The following is a 13,400-nucleotide window of genomic DNA, read 5'->3' as shown; positions in this document are numbered from 1 at the left end:
TTAAATAAATTTATTAAACTTTCTTACTAGTAGCGTCGCTTCATCTTCGTTGATCGACGCTTCAGAGTCAAGATCTTCCATCTTGGCCTTCAAGGAAAGATTGTTGTTCGAGTTTTTGATTTCTTTAGAATCTACACATCAAGTTTCATGAAGTTCAAAGGTAGAAAACAAATTCTCTAGTGTACGTACCTCGAAATCCTTAGAGATGTTGTATGCATCTACTAAGGGTGACCACTCTGGAGTTCTCGGGAAAGCATTGAGCACATACCGAATTGAATCTCGATTTGTTACCGTTTCTCTAAGATTGTTGAGATGAGTGATGAGCTCTTTGATTCGTGCTTGGAGTTGCGCTACCTTTTCTTCATTGTTCATTCGCAGGTTTGTCAACTGAGTTTGGAGGATGTCTTGTCTTGCCAATTTTTCTTCAGAAGTGCCTTCGTGGAGTTATAGGAACTTTTCCTAGAGCTCTTTGGCGGAGTCATAGCTGCTGATTCAATTGACTTCCTAGGGCGGAAGGGCGCTGAGCAGATGAAATTCTGCTTTATCATTCGCCATGAAGTAGGCTTACTCCTTCTTCATCCACTGATATTATTCTTTGTCTTTCGGAACTGTGAAACCATATTTCATGATTAACAAAATTTTAAAATTTGTTTTAAAGAATAACTCCATTTCGGTGTTTCCATTGTACAAAGTCTCCCTCGAATTTTAGTGGGTGAATGCTTGCACCGGCCATCGTCTCGTTGTTTCAGTCGACGGTTAGTCCTTTTAAGGCATCCTAGCTCTGATACCACTTTTTGGGACCCTTGGAGGTTGGTAAGAGGGAGATGTGAGTAACCTGAAAAGGCAAACAATACCTTTCCCATTCTTTCAACTCATTTTAAAAGCAACAATAATAATAACTTAAATTAACAACTAAAAAGATAAGGCACACTATTTACTTCGTTGCAACCTAGGTGGTTGTTAATCTAAGGACAATGAAAAGCTCTAAAAGATCTCCTTCGTGTAGGCAGAGAAACCTCTTACAATCATTAAATTCTCAAACAGTTGCTAGAAAAAGAATACAGGAGTTGTTTGATTATTTTCTAGGTCTAGGGGTCTTTTTATAGCCCCTGGGAAAAGTTATCTGTGGTTGGAAGGCGTCGTCAATAGGGTGGAAGGCGCCTCCAGTGCGGCAGCAATGGATAAACATTTATCCACTGCCAACGACTAAATTTATTTTAAAATACCGTAATAAAATAATAATAAAATAATAAGATTTAATGAACGAATAACCCTAATGGAATTTTCAAGAGTTTTTGGGAATTTTCTGGTATTTAATTGAAGCTCGTATGGTATATTTTAAGGGGATGAATCGAATAGGCTTAGAGAAAGCCTGTTTGATATACCAATTAAGCTGGGAGTTGATTAATTCCATTAACCTAATGTTTGTTATAATTAACCTAAGTATTTAAATAGTGACCTAAGTTTTTTTTCCCCCCTTATCGCCTATTCCCCTCCTCCCGATCCCCCTTCCTTTCCTCTTCTCCAAATAGTGTCGATGCCATCTTCCCTCTCGCGGCACCAATCTCCACCTCGTGAGTACCATCATCTTCCCTGACTCATCACCGGCGTCAATTGTCGGCTGGCCTTGTGCCCTAGCCACACTCTGCCCCTCACGACGATGACATCTCACCGTTTCCTCTTCCTCCGAGCTGCCCTATGCTGGGCTGTCTTCGGCCAAGAGCAAGGAATCCCGACATGCTCTAGTTTTGGATCCACCGTCGTCGCTGTCTCCGTCCGAGCCCAACTCAGCCATCGGCCACCTCTCTTCCGGCTATAAGAAGGTATGCTATGTTTTTCCATTTCTATTCTTCCTTCTGTTCAATTGACAATCATGGTATGCATCTGATCTGCATATGGGATGCAGATCCAACCTATAACACCGTATGACCTTGCTAAATTCTGGCCAATAAGTGTTGTTTTGGGATACTTGGTGTAGAGGACAGTAGCTCCACAATCCTTCAGCCATAAGTTCTCGCAGTTATTGCTCCGGCTGCAAGTCAACAGAAGAGCGTATGAAATTAGATGAGTTTTGGATTAATTTATGCTTGAATTTATATCCAGATTGGTTGGTGACATGGCTGGAATTGTTAATCTAAGTTGAATAAGGATTTAATTGGTAGATGGCTACTGATCATGTGATAGATTATATATGTTGGATTTATGATACTTAGTAGTTGATACAATGAATTGATTTGGATGAGTATAGATTTGGAATTCATTAATCTGATGTGGTTTGGATTAACATATGGGTTCACAATGGATGGTGATGTTAATCAATTATTGTTGTGATGGATTATGAAATAGGGTTAGTCAATACTTATATGAATTAAGTGTAGTTGATTCATGAGGGGTTTGATTTTTAGATTAGAGATTATTCATGTATAAATCTAATCTAATGAGGAGAATGAACAATTGATGATTGATACGAAGGAAAAAAGGAAATTAATTGAGGTTAATCATTAATTAGAGTTAATTAATGATCGTATTTCAATAGGGATTATCTAAAATAGGTTTGGGGATTTGATTTAGTTATTTAATTCATATATAATAGCTAAATCTATATATCATGTAATTTACAGGATGTTGATTCGAGACGATCGTCTCGACGTGGGATTGTTAGCACGATCGACAAATAAAGGCGGGTACCTTTTACTTATCTCTTTTGATATTCTCATTTTGATATGCGTAGTAGGTTATATCTAGTAGTAATGATTATATTTATATATGCCTTGGTATGTCACTACTTGATACCCGTAGTATGCCCTTATTATTGTCTGTTCTACATCATTGCTTATGTTCTCTTGATTCTTGCATTGTGTACTTACGTAGTGACATACAATGCATTACCGGATACAGGACTAGCTACTAGATATACTTGACATGTGTACCTAGTTTATTACCTGGCATGTGTACCTTGGTTTATTACTTGGCATGTGTACCTAGTTTATTACTTGGCATATGTACCTTGATTTATTACTTGGCATGTGTACCTAGATTTATGGTACCTAGGTCATTGTTATGGACTTGGTTTTCCTTTTGGTACACATTATGTGGAGGTTGGTATTTTCAGAAGTTATAAGCTTTAGTGTCATGCACCATTTTTGCATGATTGCATGCTGAGCGATTGTCGGCTCTATTGTTGTTGAGCACATCGTCAGTTACATGATCTGCACATATAACCACTCATGGGTTAGTGGTATATCAAGCAGGGTGTGTGCAGTCCTTGCTTTGTCAGGGCTCCGCTGGTCCGCTCATGGGGGATCCTGACTCATGGACCGATCGCGGATATTCTCGATAGCACTTAGGGATTTATGGCGCGTAGTGATGCGAAGAAGGTGGTGTTAGTTGATTAACACTTAAAAAGTTCCACTGTCACTGAGTGGAAATATCAGATGATGATTTACGAGGAGCAAAGTATCGATTGATAATTATTTTAACTATCTATTTAGTGTTAGTACTCCTCTACCCTTGTATGCATTGCTTATTCCTAGAGGTTACTGAACCTCAGGTGGAGCAATCGTAGAATGATGGGTTACAAGACAATGGATAGTTGACTCAACTATCATTGTCTCTTTAAGAAGCTCAAGACCTTGACAACATGATCATTTATTAAAGGTCTTGAAGTCTATATGTCAACTCAGAGTGTTTGATCTTTTGTCGACATTTGTCGGAAGATATTTACGGATATAATTATGAGATTTGTGGTGATATTCTCTGATGGGTAGACTTTCAGTAGGAGGTTGAGTGACCCTTTGGACTTTGCATGGTCATTCCTTTACTGTGGATATCTAGGTATATAAAGGATGAGATTTGTTATACTCTTTGGACATTTTTGGATAGGATTAGTAGAGTTTTTATACTCATATCTTTTGGATATTAAGGTACCGATACGATGAAAATGGGTCACTAGGGAGTTATCATGTTTGATTATTATTGAGGATGGTTTGAGGTTGAGGGATATTGTGAGATCAGATATTGTGATATGTTGATTTCTAATGATTTATTGGATTAAAGGTTGAGTTATGTGGTTGTCTGATGATCTATTAGTCGATATTTGTTTTGATGATCTATTAGTGGATATTTGTTTTAATGATCTATTAGTGCATATTGGTTTTGGATGATCTAGTATTTGGGTTTGTCGTTGATGGTGACATAGTGAGTGTCATGTGTGATATTTATGGATTTGGTGATATGTAATTAGTGATCGGATTACAGATTCGTTGCTAGTAATCTTATGGTTGAGTATGCCTTAATACGAACAATATGAGTTTTTGGTAATGACATTTGGGCTTATCAATACTCCAGCGGTATTTATGGATTTGATGAACCGCGTCTTCTAGGAGTATCTAGATCGGTTCGTTATTGTCTTCATCGACGACATTTTGATATACTGAAGTTCTGAGGAGGAACATGCACAGCATCTTCGCATAGTCTTGAAGCCTCTTCGACGACATTGTCTATATGCGAAGTTAAGCTAGGACACGTGGTTTCTAGCCAAGGTATTTCAATAAACCCTTAGAAGATTAAGGCTGTCACCAGCTGGGAGTAGCCGAAATCAGTTTAGGAGATCTGCAGTTTCTTGGGATTGATCAGATATTACAGTCAGTTTGTTGAGGGTTTCTCTTGCATTGCTATGCCGTTGACATGCCTGACTAGGAAAGGAATGAAGTTACGTGGTCAGAAGCCTGCGAGACCAGCTTCCAGGAGCTTAAGCGGAGATTAGTGTCGACACTAGTTCTGGCTTTGCCCTCTAGAGAGAACGGATTCGTACTCTATACCGACGCTTCTCTATAGGGTTTGGGCGTTGTTTTGATGTAGCAAGCAGGGTAGTCTCCTATGCTTCTTGTCAATTGAAGGAGCATGAGAAGAACTACCCAGTACATGATCTAGAGCTCGCCGCTATTATCTTTGCTTTGAAGATTTGACGACATCATCTTTATGGTATTACATTTGAGATTCTCACTGATCATAAGAGTCTCAAATATCTTTTCACTCAGAAGGAACTCAATCTCCAACAGAGGAGATAGATGGAGTTCCTGAAGAATTATAACTGTACCATTAGCTACCACCCAGGGAAAGCTAACGTGGTTGCCAATACACTTAGCCGGAAGTCCAGAGGGACTTTAGCATGCCATCGAGTTTTGGTCACGGACTTGATTCATGGTTTCTCTGAGTTGGGCCTTAAGGAGTAGGGACAGACAGGGCAGGGTATACCATGGTTGCTCAGTCATTGATCAAGATGAGGATCCAAGAGGCTCAGGCCATTGATCAGCGCTTACAGTCCATTGGCAGCCAGATAGCTTTCGGGCAGTAGATAGAGTTCACCTGAGATGACGAGGGTATTCTTTATTTCCGAGGCAGATTATGCGTACCTTAATCTCACTCGATTATAGAGGAGTTACTTCAGGAGGCTCATCGCTCCCATTTTGCTATTCACCCAGGCGGAACCCACATGAATCGAGATTTGAGGAGTTCCTATTGGTGGAACGGCATGAAGAAAGACATCGCGGAGTTTGTAGCTATATGTCTTGTCTGTCAGCAGGTGAAGGCTGAGCACCAGAGACCTTCCGATTTACTTCAGAGGATTCCCATTCCGGAGTGGAAATGGGAGCACATCACCATGGATTTTATGGTAGGATTATCTAGGACACGATGAGACCATGATGCGATATTGGGTAATCGTTGATTGATTGACTAATTTGCTCCTATTCTATCGATCTGTAGGATAGATTCTTTGAATCGATTAGTAAGGTTATACTGTAGAGAGATTACCGGACTTTATGGTATATCTCTAAGTATTATATCAGATAGAGACCCATGGTTTACGTCCTAGTTCTGGCAGAGTCTGCAATAGGCTTTGGGCACACAACTCCATTTTAGTATAGCATTCCATCTGTAAACAGATGGACAGTCAGAGCGGACCATCTAGACATTAGAGGACTAGCTGAGGTCTTGCGTTATGGATTTCGGAGGCAGCTGGGAGAATCACCTGCCATTAGTAGAGTTCGCCTACAACAACAGCTATTATTCGGTTATCCAGATGGCACAGTTTGAAGCGTTATATGGTAGATCTTGTTGAACACCCACCCTCTGGGAGGAGGTTGGGGAGGCTCTATTGGTTAGTCCTAGGAAGATCATACCGGTTCCACTGTACAAAAATTTTGTACAAGTGTCGAACCTTTCCTAAATAACCTATTGTGTTCTTTAGAAGTTAAATTAGGAATCGCAGACGAAACTTAACATCATTGATTCCAAATTTAACTTATCTGTTCTTAATGGTTTAGACTTGGATCGCAAGCGGAACTTAACACTATTGATCCAAATTCACCTACGTTATAAATTCAATTAAATATTAATTTCCAAAATTGGCTTCCAGAACTGCATGGCGAGGCACATGGCCTTCTTGGGTATGGGAGCATCCACCACCGCCTAGACAAAGCCTTTTAAGGAAAGCTAATATTTAATTTCCTTATATAACTCTAGGTTTAACCAAAAAGAACAATTGAATCACAAATTCGAAAAACAAAGAAAAACACAAACACAAATTACTAATTCAAAAAACTAGATCTAACATCTCTTGTGTTTGGAATTCATACAAAGAAAAATAACTAGCATGATGCAGAAAACAATTGCTAATTATACCTTTTCTTTGCAAGCTAATGACCTCGAGATCTTCTGTCGTATTCCTCACCTCGCCTTGGATGTTGTGTGGGCAACGATCCTCCACGATGAACACCACCCAAAGCCTTCTTCTCCTTCTTCTAATATTCGGCCACCACCACCACAAAAGAAAATAGAGCAAAGGGAAAGGGAGAAGAGAGAGGGTCGGCCACACCAAGAGAATAAGAGTTGTGTTCCATGAGGCCTCCTCACCCCTTCTATTACTTGTCCAAGGCAAATAAGGGAAGAATTTTTACAAAAATTAAAATCTTCCTCTTGTTTTTCCTTTTCCCTTTTTATTTTCCTTTTCTTTCCTCTTGATTGAATCAATCACCAAATCATTGGGTGATGATTTTATTTTTATTTTTATTTGGCCGGCCACCTTGCTTGGGCACCAAGCAAGGGTGGCCAACCCCCTTAAAGACAAAGAAAATATTTTTTATAAAATTTTATATAAAAAGAAAACCTCTTATAAAATTTTACAAGCTCTCTTTCTAAAAGTGGATGGTAAAAAAGGAAAGTTTTAAAAATTAAAACCATGTTTTAAAATTTCTCTTCAAAAATTTCCTTTTTTAATATGAATAGAAAATTTTAATTTTAAAACTTCTCTTCCTTTTTTCTAAAACCATGAGGATGGTTAAAAAAAGAAAGTTTTAAAACTTTTAAAACTCTCTATTAAACCATGTGGCCTAATTCAAATAAGGAAAGTTTTTAAAATTAAAATCTCTCTTTTAAAACTTATAGTATTCTTCAAAGAGAAGATTTTAAAAATTCAAAATACCCTTCCTATTCGAATTTATTATGGTCGGCCCCTACTTGCTTGGTCACCAAGCAAGAGGGTCGGCCCTCTTAAGGAGATGGTGGCCGGCCATTGCTTGGTCATCAAGCAATGGGCCGGCCTCCTTTCTTAGACACCAAGAAGGGCTTTTAATGAGTGGTTTATAAGGAACTACTGAGGCTACGACAGGGACCTAGAGGAGAAATTGGTTTTGGCCTTCCGATGAGCTTGAGTATCTCGGGTTCACCCCGAACACACAACTCAAGTTCATCAACAATAACTCATTCCACTAGAGAGTTATTGTTGCACGACCGTACCAATCCCAAATTACATTATGGGCTCCTTCTTATCATGAGTGTGTTAGTCTCCCTATGTTTAAGATAACAAATGTCCACTAATTAAGTAAGTTACTGACAACTCACTTAATTAATATCTAACTCCAAGAGTAGTAACACTCAACTTCATTGTCATATCAGACTAAGTCCACCTGCAGGTTTTAACATGGCAATTAGAGCCGTCAATTTGGGTTAGGCCCATCGGGTTGGCCCGCCCCGCCAAACAATTTAAGCGGGTTGGGTTGGAACTTTATCAACCCAAGCCCGTCGTGGGTCGACCCGCCTTGGCCCACGACCTGCGTGGGTTGGCCCGCAATAGGCTTGGGTTGGCCCGCGGGTTGAGAAACACATGTAAACTAAGTTTTATGTCATTTTATTATCTTTCTTTGTTATAATTTTGAAATAAAAATCGTACTTTTCATCCAATATGAGTATTTGTTTGTATCCATTTATATTTAAAATACATATTTGTGGATACATTTAATTGATTAAATCTTTTCGAAGTAAAATGTTGAAGATATGAAATATTTAAAAAAAAAAATTGATGGGCCCGCGGGTTAGCCCGCCAAACCCGCAACCCGCCTTAGATTGGGTTGGGTTGGAAATTTCTCAACCCGCCATGTTGGCGGGTCAGCCCGCCCTACCCCGCCAAATGGTTGGCCTGCCACAGGCCGACCCGCCCCGCCATGGGTTGGCCCGTCTGACAGCTCTAATGGCAATCCTTATGAGCTCCTCTTGGGGGCATTCTCAACCTAGATAACTAGGACACAGTTTCCTTCTATAATCAACAACACACACTATAAGTAATATTATTTCCCAACTTATCGGGCCTATTGATTTATCGAGCTAAATCTCACCCTTTGATAAGTTAAAGAAATAAATACTAAATATATATGCTTGTTATTATATTAGGATTAAGAGCACACACTTCCATAATAACTAAGGTCTAGTTCTTTTATTAAGTCAGTATAAAAAGAACTTACCTAAAATGGTCCTACTCAATACACTTAGAGTGTACTAGTGTAATTTATTAGTCAAGATAAACTAATACCTAATTACACTACGACTATACCAATGGTTTGTTCCTTTCCATCTTAGTCGTGAGCAACTGTTTATAATTTATAAAGAGCTGATAACATGATCTTCTGTGTGTGACACCACACACCATGTTATCTACTTTATAAATTAATTGAATAACTATATTTAACAAATAAATATAGACATTTGACCAAAGTGATTCTTTTATTTCAAAAATAAATGTTTACAAAAGCTAGGCTTTTAGTATACACTCTAACAATCTCCTACTTATACTAAAAGACTAAGCTGCCATATCTGCTGCCATACATCTGATTCCCATCCCTTCCACATGCCGATCAAAAGTTTTCGCCGGAAGGGCCAGGTTATCTGCTGATGCAATCTTGGCGACGACAACTTCTCCTCGCTTGACGATGTCTCGTATCAAGTGGTACTTGCGCTCTATATGCTTACTCGCCTTATGGGCTTGTGGTTCCTTCGAGTTTACAACTGCACAACTATTATCACAATAAATTGTGATGATTTTGGACAAACCAGGAATCACATCTAAGTCCATTAGAAAGTTCCTGAGTCATACTACTTCTTTGGCTGCCTCAGAGGCTTTCACATACTCAGCTTCCATGGTTGAGTCTGAAACGCATTTCTGCTTAACACTTCTCCATGCAATGGCTCCACCTCCTAAAGTAAACACATAGCCTGATGTAGACTTACTGTTGTCCCTATCTGATTGGAAATCCGAATCCATGTAACTCACAGGGAGCAAATCGTCTACTTGGTAAACTAGCATATAATCTCTAGTCCTTCTAAGGTACTTTAATATATGCTTTACAGCAGTCCAATGTCCTTGTCCAGGGTTACTCTGATATCTACTAATCATGCCCACAGCAAAACAGATATCAGGTCTTGTACACAGCATTGCATACATAAGGCTTCCTACAGCCGAAGCATAAGAAACTGCCTTCATACCCTCTATCTCCTTTGATGTCTTCAGAGACATCTCTTTAGATAAGGCTACTCAATGCCTAAAAGGTAAGAAACATTTCTTGGAGTTCTGCATGCTAAAATGAGCAAGGATTGTATCTATATATAAAGCTTGAGATAGGCACAACATTCTTTTCTTGCGATCCCTTATAACTTTGATCCTAAGAATATGTGCACATTCTCCTAAGTCCCTTCATATCAAATTGTTTGGACAACCATACCCTTACGTCCGATAATACTTTGACATTGTTGCCAATTAACAAAATATCATCTATGTATAGTATAAGAAATACCACCACATTTCCGTTACACTTCTTGTATACACAAGACTCATCCAGACACTGAATAAATCCATATGACTGGATTACTTCATTAAACTGGATGTTCCAAGATCTTGAAGCTTGCTTCAGTCTATAAATGGACCGATTCAGCTTGCATACTAGATGCTCTTTGCCTTTTTCAATGAATCCCTCTGGGTGCTTCATATGGATGTTTTCTTCAAGACTTCCGTTAAGGAAAGCTGTCTTGACATCCATTTGCCAAATCTCATAATCCATATGAGCGGCAATGGATAAGAGTATCCGGATAGACTTAAGCATAGTTACCAGCGAAAAAGTCTCCTCATAATCGATTCCCTCTTTCTGAGTATACCCTTTCACAACAAGCCTTGCTTTGAAGGTTTCAACCTTCCCGTCTGTCCCTCTTTTCCTTTTGTAGATCCATTTGCATCCAATGGCTTTTACACCATCTAGTGGTTCTACAAGCTCTCAGACCTTATTAGAATACATATATTCTAATTATGTATTCATTGTTCTTTGCCAAGATGTTGCATCTTTATCTTGGAGTGCTTCGTCAGATGTCCGGGAATTAGGTTCATATTCACCAGGTTTCAAGTCCAAAGACTCTCCCAAAACATGAATCTCTCAGGTTGCCTTCAAACCCTCCCACTACGACGAGGCACTGTCTGTGGTTGTGTATCATTTGTGATACGTGTTTCAGTTTCTTGTGATATTTCATCTTGTACAGTTGGTACTAGATTAGACGTGTCCTTTATTTTCTTAAGAACAAATTTCCTTATGGGTTTGTGGTTCATTACATAGTCCTTTTCTAAAATCGATCATTGGTTCTAACAATGACCCTCTGATTTTAAAGACTATAAACCTCCTTTCGTTTGTAACGACCCAAATTTCCTTAATTAGAGTCCTAAAAGTAATTTAAAAATATTTTAAAATGCTATAGAAATATTCTAGGGATTTTTAGAAATTTTTAGAGTATTTTTATGTAATTTTTGGAGGTCGTTTGGTATTTTTACTAAACGAAGGAAGTTTCGACAAAAAAATATCCAAGCCGAGAATTGAACCCACGACCTTTAACTCAGTCAAAACGCAGCTGACCAGGTGGGCAAACAAATTTTTCTGTTTAGAAAAGGCAGCGAATTTATTTAAGATAGTTAACAGAATATTGGATTATAAAAGGGATAAGTTGATCTTGGATTTGTCTGTTTAGAAAAGGTAGCGAATTTATTTAAGATAGTTAACAGAATATTATAAAAGGGATAAGTTGATGTTGGATTTGTCTGTTTAGAAAAGGTAGCGAATTTATTTAAGATAATTAACAGAATATTGGATTATAAAAGGGATAAGTTGATGTTGGATTTGTCTGTTTAGAAAAGATAGCGAATTTATTTAAGGAGTTAACAGAAATATTAAATTATAAAAAAGGATAAGTTGATGCTTTGTTTTCCCGTGACTTAAACCATTCTCTCCTTCTCTTCTGCGTACGATGGCGGAGCCAGGGTAGAAAATGAAAGGAGGTTAGGGCATCATCTCCGGCGGCCGGCCAAGGTCCTAGAAGCCCTTTTTGTTCAGTTGTGAGTCTAAGAATCAAGGTAAGTGCTTCTCACCTGCAGTAGGAGTAGTTTCGGACCTTTGTTCTTCTTCTTGAATTCGAAGCATAAGAAGCGCTTATAGTGTAGATTTTTAATTAAGCCTATAGTACAGATTTTAATTAAGCTTATAATGCAGATTTTTATGTAGAGCTTATATTACAGATTTTAATTAAGCGCTTATAGTGAAGATTTTTAATTAAGCCTATAGTGCAGATTTTAATTAAACTTATAATGCAGATTTTTATATAGAACTTATATTGCAGATTTTAATTAAGCGCTTATAGTGCAGATTTTTAATTAAGCCTATAGTACAGATTTTAATTAAGCTTATAGTGCAGATTTTTATGTAGGCTTATAGTGCAGATTTTAATTAAGCTTATAGTGCAGATTTTATGTTTGCATAATATGCAGAAATAGTGTAGCATAGAATGCAGAATCTTGATTAGAATAGTATGCAGAATTTTGATTAGCATGGTATGCAGATTTTTGTTTATGCATTTCAAAGTTAGAATTTGTTTAAACATTTTAGTTTTTAAAGAAGCATTCTTTTATTAAAGGTATTAACAAGTATAAGAAAGATAAAGAAAAGAAAGAAAAAGGTCAAGGCCTTAAGTAGATCCCAAAGTCAAGACTTTAGGGATTTTGGCACATAAGGTGCTCGTTAAAATGCCGAGGCATTATATATTAGAAGTATTAAAAGATAACAAGTATTTTACTTTTATCAGAGGCACTGTGCTGGACTCTCAGTTGTCCTTGGGTTGGGCTCCCATAGTCGTCCCTAGGTTTAGATAACCTAATAGTAACGGCACGGCCGACGGTCGACGGTCGACGACCCGAGGGTCGCCAAATGGGCCACCAAATGGGTCGGGTCGTTACAACCTACTAGATTCGGGACCAGCTATCTCAGGTCTAGTTAGGGATGCGCGCATAGCAAGTACAGTTGTCGGGCCCAAGAGAAGTTGATTATTATTTTGAAGTATTAAAGTATAAGTTTTCAAACAAAAGAAATAAGCTTCACATAAGTTTAAAATTCAGCAAGTTTAGCTTTCTTATATACTGACATGTTGTTTAGATTTGCTTACATGTTTAGTATTTCAGTATGTTATTTTTCGTTTGCTATTAGATGAGCATTCAGTTTCTAGATTTCTTTCAGCTTTCATGCATACTCAAGTTTTGTGAGTTAGATAGCGCTTACTAAGTAATTTTGCTTATAGATGCATTTCCTCTTACTGCAGATAAAGGAAACGAAAAGCTATAGTAAAGGAAGGCGACATGGAGGTGCGGATGAATGTGTGATGCCTGGACTATAGAAGCCTTGGGATTTAGCAAAAGAATTTATTAACAAAGAGTTGAGTAGAATGTATTAGATGAGTCATTTAGTCTTCCGCTGCTAGTTAATTGTATGTTTTGAGTTCTCCGAGAATTTTAGGAATTACTATCAACATGTGTGCAATGTTAGTTAAGTAAAGTTAGTAGTCCAGTAGCGCTCCGCCCTCACGGACTAGTAGTGAGGAGGGTGGGGTGTTACATCGTTTCTCTAGAATAATGCACAAATAAGTGAACTCCTATTCCAACTTATCAGTGTCTCCCTTCAGCACATGTGCTGGACTACCCCAAATCTGAATATGCTTTAGACTATGCTTACACTCATTCTACAATTCTTTGGGAGTAAGGAGTTCTG

This window comes from Zingiber officinale, chromosome 1A (genome assembly GCF_018446385.1).
Source record: "Zingiber officinale cultivar Zhangliang chromosome 1A, Zo_v1.1, whole genome shotgun sequence".
Taxonomy (NCBI): Eukaryota; Viridiplantae; Streptophyta; class Magnoliopsida; order Zingiberales; family Zingiberaceae; genus Zingiber; species Zingiber officinale.
This window is presented reverse-complemented; position numbering follows the sequence as displayed.